A 6,000-nucleotide genomic window follows, 5' to 3' on the forward strand; every position below is an offset into this window, starting at 1 on the left:
GTGCTATAGTACATACAAGAATTAAACTTTTAGTCTAATTTCATGCTTTCGGACTTGAAAGATTTAGAAGCCTCAAATCTAAATTTCAGGGCTTATTAGTGCCTTTCTGATAAAGGTAAAGTCTTAGTTGAATTATTCATAAGAATCCCTAATCATAATTAGTCATATGGTTGTGCAATTTTATTACAATAGTCAAGTGTGTTGCTGGTTGGGTTGTTTGGATGCGTTGTTCCTCACATACAAGAATCTACCCTCCTCCCACATTGTGTACAGGATTTTCATGCAAGTTTCACAGATCTGTCTTCATTTTTTTCGCAGTAGTTTTCAGTCGGATCATGCTGAACATTACCCTCCCGTGCTGAAAGTGTTGCAGCACATATTAAGCATAGTCCATTCTTTACTAACCACCAGATGAATAGTTCAAAGGACTACTCTCAAAAGTAAAACATTAAATTCCTCCGTATAATGAATGAACTTTGTTTTGCATTCCTCAACCTGGAAATCAAATTCCTCTCATCTTGGCTAATATATGATTCTCTAGGTGGCTAATTTATATAAATATAGTGTAACAGGATTCTCCTTTCTGATCTATAAATAGTGAGAATCTTTTTTAGTTTACATGGATACATATTTCTTGAGTTCCTCATAGATTATCACCCAAAGCAGTTACTACATTTCTGGGAATTCCCCGACATATACCTGTCATATTCTTATGAACTATTATTATATCACCAAATCCCTGTATGTTTCCCAAGCTGTGAGGATTATAAACCACAGCAGCACAGATGTTTTGCCAATATAATGATGTAACTTTGTATTATTTCCCTGCAAGGGTCTCCACTTAATCAGTCTTAATAAAAGTTGAGAAGGGCTCTACAACTAAAGACATATTTTTATATTACAGCTTAAGATCTAGGATAAGACATTGGAAGAGGGAGAAGACAGCCAACAGGACAGAAGCCTACCGCAGAGGGCCTCTGAAAGACTCTACCCTGCAGTGTATCAAAGCAGATGCTGAGACTCATAACCAAACTTTGGGCAGAGTGCAGGGAATCATATGAAAGAAGGGGAAGATAGTAAGACCTGGAGAGGACAGGAGCTCCAAAAGGAGAGCAACGGCACCAAGAAATCTGGCCACAGGGGTCTTTTTTGAAGTGATACTCCAACTAAGGACCATGCATGGAGATCCCTTAGAACTCCTCAGATGTACCCTTTGGCAACTCAGTCTCCAAGTTGGTTCCCTTGTAATGGGAACAGGGATTGTCTCTGACATGAACTCAGTGGCTGGCTCTTTGATCATCTCCCCCTGAGGGGGTGACAGAGTTACAAGGTCACAGAGAAGACATGTAGCTAGTCCTGATGAGACCTGATAGGCTAGGGTCAGATGGAAGGGGAGGAAGAACTTCCCTATCAGTGAACTTGGAGAGCAGGATAGGAGGAGATGAGGGAGGGGCTTACAGCTGGGATACAAAGTGAATAAACTGTAATTAACATAAAAAATAAAAATTAAAAAATGCAAAATATAGTATATAAATATATGTATGTATGTATGTATGCATATTAAAAAAGATCTAGGATAAGCTGCCATAAGGAAGCCAAAACCTACAGACTTAGAATACTTCTAGTTTTGTTCAGTACTTTCATATTTTACCAGTGTTGGTATTGGCTGTCAGGGCATAATGAGACTAATTAGTCTACATTTAAGAAATTATCTACGTATATCAGCAAACCACATTAATTTAAACAGAACTATTAAGAGTAAAAAATGAGTAAATAGGTAAATGTTTTAATCAAGGGGTCATGTTACAACGGTGTGTATTGGTAAATGGCTGATATTGATTCTAAAAATAAAATTTCCTAGAAATTTTCATTCCCTGGAAATATTTTATATACTTTCTAAAGATTTGTATAAAACAAATGTTTACATGTGTTCAGTTGGTCAAGAAGAACCAATTTCATCTTGATTGTTATGAACAGTAGACAGTGGTATGATTAAACTGAAACCTAACAGACCAATTCCATGAGAGACTGAAGAGTATCCTCTCACTAGACTAGACTTCTAGTAAAGGGTCAGGAACACTAACCCACCCCTAATAAACATACTTTTCAAAGAAAACATTTTACATACAACTATGTGGTCTGTTTTTAAGATGTGAACTGGCATGTGCATTCAGGATCTAAATTCGTCACCTTGACAGTCCCAGTCACCACTGCTTTCGCCAAGCAGCAACTGTGAATACACACGTACCAATACCCTTATTCAAAAAATGTTTGTTTCAAAACAATCATTATTTTCTTTTGATTTCCTAAAGACTGTTTTTCTATTTTAGTCCTTATGTAATATCATAATTTAACACGTATTTATTTAATTTCCCACGAATGATCATTTATTTTCTATTCCAAACAGAGCTGTATTGAAGAGGGGTGTATATATAATTTTTCCTTTATACAACAGTTTTCAAATTTCATATTGCTCAGTCCTCTGTCAATTCTATTTCTTTTCCTATACTTGTTTTTCATATTATGCATTAACTCTTTCTTATACAGAAACATGTTGATATAAAATGAAATATTATACATATTTGTATGAATAAAAAATGACACATCAAGAGACTCTTTATATTCTCACAAATACTCAGGTTAATTTACAGATCTGACAAAAAATTTTACCAGTATAAATGAGGATTTACTAAAATAGCTAAATTTGTCTAATAAATAAAGTGCAAGAATTTTTCTATTCTACTTGTAATCACAATTAGATACCATGATATTTTTTGAAATCATTGTTCATAATATTTAGATATTTGTGTTTTTGTTAAAGAAAATGGAAATAAACTCAAGAAAATCTCCCTTAGAACCATTTGTAAATAGATATTTTTCTCCAAACAATACCTTTTACTAAGAGATCAGTTGTAAACATATGTGTCTGAAAGCAAAAGACTTCTGGATTTCTCACTATCCCTTATGCTGTGCTTTTCCTCCTGTGAGGTGGGAGATGAAGCCTTGAATAGGTGATCACACTTTCCTTCTCCAGTTCTCTTTTTAAAGTTGGACAAAATCTGCTTAACCCATAGCTCTTGTATATCTGTTCTCTTTTTCTTCCTAAAATATTTTCTTCAGTGTTTGTATTTAAAAGAAAAAAAAAGTCAAACAAGCCCTCAAAGTTCATCAGAAATGGCCTATCCAACTGGGAGCAAATAGTTCTTCAAATGTCATAAGTCATTTGAACTTTGTTGACTAAACCCACTTGCATTGTTTTAACTGTTTGAGAAAATGTCTTAGTTCTATGTGTGTTGATGAATTAGGGCATATATACAATTTTAATAAAGCTTTAACTTTGACCTTTGTCCAGTTGCTTTCCACCTCAAATTCACTTTCTCTGGATTCTAAAATATATCTCATGTTGTAAATCACTGTAATAAAACATTTATTTTTATTTAATTCTATCAGTGAACTTACAGCTGTTTTTGCACATCATGTAAATGTTGCAGAGACATTAATCTTAAATTTTACTTGTTATAAGTCTGAAGCAATTATATTTTCACTTTCTATGATTTTCCAAATGAAATACACTTTTCTTATGTAGTGCATATTTCAAATGATAAGGTCTGCAGCGAGATGGCACATATGGACATTTTTTTTCTTTTTCACTTTTGATAATTTGTATTTCTAATATTAAAGAAAAGATTTTATTCTACTGAATTTCATGCTTTATGATGTAGTGCTACTTCTCTACATTACAGTAGGAAAAAATCAGTAGTGTTCTCTTTCATCAATATTAGTTAGTTAAACAGTCTAGAAATTTTTTTATCCTTTTTTGTAATTCCATTTTATCTTAGTTTTTATTTTTTTATAATTTATTCACTTTATTTTCTGATGGCAGCCCCCTCTCTCATCTCCTTTAAGTACTACCCTCTCTCCTTCTTTCCCCCATCCTCTCCTAGACCACAGAAATGGGGGACCTTCCTCCCTTACCCTCTGACCCTAGCTTGTCAAGTCTCATCAGAACTGCCTGCATCCTCTACCTCTGTGGTCTGGCAAGGCTGACCAGCCAGGAGGAAGTGATCAAAAAGCTGGTAGCATAATTCATGTCAGAGATAACTCCTAGGCCTTTAATAGGAGACCCATATGAAGACTGGGCACCCTATAAGCTACATCTCAGCAGGAGGTCTATGTCCTCCCCATGCATGATTTTTCGTTGGTTCATCAGTCTCTGCAGTCCTTCAACTCCATGCCCAGATTTGTTAGCTTTGTTGGTATCCTTGTGGAACTCCTTTACGCTCCTGATCCTTCTATCCCCCAACTATTCCCTAAGACTACACACTCTGCCCAAAGTTTGGCTATGAGTCTCAGTCAACATCAAACAAACTTTTATCCGCCTGTTTCAGTTTGTTGTTTCAGAGGATTATTGCCTCTCTGTCAGCTAAGCTAGGCTTATTCCTGGAAACTTCCACCTTCTTCACAATCTAACCTAGGACTAGAATATTTTCATCCTGAAGATTTACTGCTTAGTAAGCTCACCCTTTCTAGTTCTTCCTGAGATCATAGCTGGCTGGTTGAACTCAGCTCTTCTATCTCAAACTCCTCTCCCAGCTTACTTATTCAATGTGACTTTCCCTCTGCCTCTGAATTGCTCTGCTTTGCTTCAAATTAACTCTAGCAATTTATCCTAATCTTCTGCCTTCAACCTCTCTCTGTAAAACTCTGCTTGTAAAACTGCCTCTTCTCTCTGTGTATTGCCATTAAGTAGCTTCCCTTTCCTCTCTCTCCTTAGTAGAGTTGAGTGTATCCTATTCTGTCAAATCAGAGAATTTTCTGCCACTGAATTAGACATCACTCTCATACGTGGGTGCTTCCTTCTCTAAACTAACTTTACCGTCATTATCTGGGATTGATGGTGTGCACAAGCAAGTCCGGGTCTAAACTTGACCTAACCTTGTTCTGTACTAGGCTGGCCTTGAACTCAGAGATGTACTTGCCCTTGTCTCCTGGATTAAAGGCATATTTGTATTCTACTCAAATCATACAGACCTAGAAGGTCTTTGGATGTGATCTCTTGCCGGAAGAGCCATGTTCTGAATTAAAATTTCTCTACAGTCAACAGGAGTTAGTTGTGATCAAACCACATAGGTAAATGCTAATGAAAATCCTGCTGAGTTGCTAGGCCACAGAAGAGGACGTTGTAGCCAGCCCTGAAGAGACCTGATAAGCTAGGATCAGATGGTAGGGGAGGAGGACTTCCCCCATCAGTAGACTTAGAGAGGGGCAAGAAGGAGATGAAGGAGGGAGAGTGGAATTGGGAGGGGACTACAGCTGGGATACAAAGTAAATAAACTGTAATTAATATAAAAAGTAATAAAGAAAAAATCCTGCTGAAATGACTTGTATCCAGAAATATTATGTGCTCATGAGAATGACAGCTTTATATGTGCAAGCACTCTGTGTCCTAAATGTTCTTCTGTAGACTTATGCTGTCGATGTTACATAAATGTCCTTTAGGCCTTTACAGATTTATATATGAATAAAAATATGTAATGAGTTTCCCTGACATTTACTTTTCATAATAGTACTGATTAGAACTCTGATTACACTGAGAAAATAACCATAAACTGTCTCTCACCTTAAAGAGGACACTGCCTTAAGCATGGATCACTGTCATTTAGTGAAGATGCTTGCCATGAAAACTCTTACACTGCATAGTATTAATTGGTCATAATACCAGGACTTGTGAAGGAAGTAACCACAAGAGGAAATAATGCAATAACACTTACCAATGGTAGTTGTAATTAGATTTTGATAAATGAAGATGCCTGAGTTTTGTCACTGTGTTTACCTGACAATACAAAAAGAATCTAGATAGGGTGACCTTATAGAAAATGAATAAAATCATCTTTCTTTAGGGAGAAATAAAATGTGTCTCAATATTTGTTCCATGGTTATCTCACAGAAAAATCAGCTTATAGTTTCCATTGATCACTCGAAATAAATTCTGTTCCCACA

This window comes from Meriones unguiculatus, chromosome 9 (assembly GCF_030254825.1).
Source record: "Meriones unguiculatus strain TT.TT164.6M chromosome 9, Bangor_MerUng_6.1, whole genome shotgun sequence".
In the NCBI taxonomy this organism is placed as follows: domain Eukaryota; kingdom Metazoa; phylum Chordata; class Mammalia; order Rodentia; family Muridae; genus Meriones; species Meriones unguiculatus.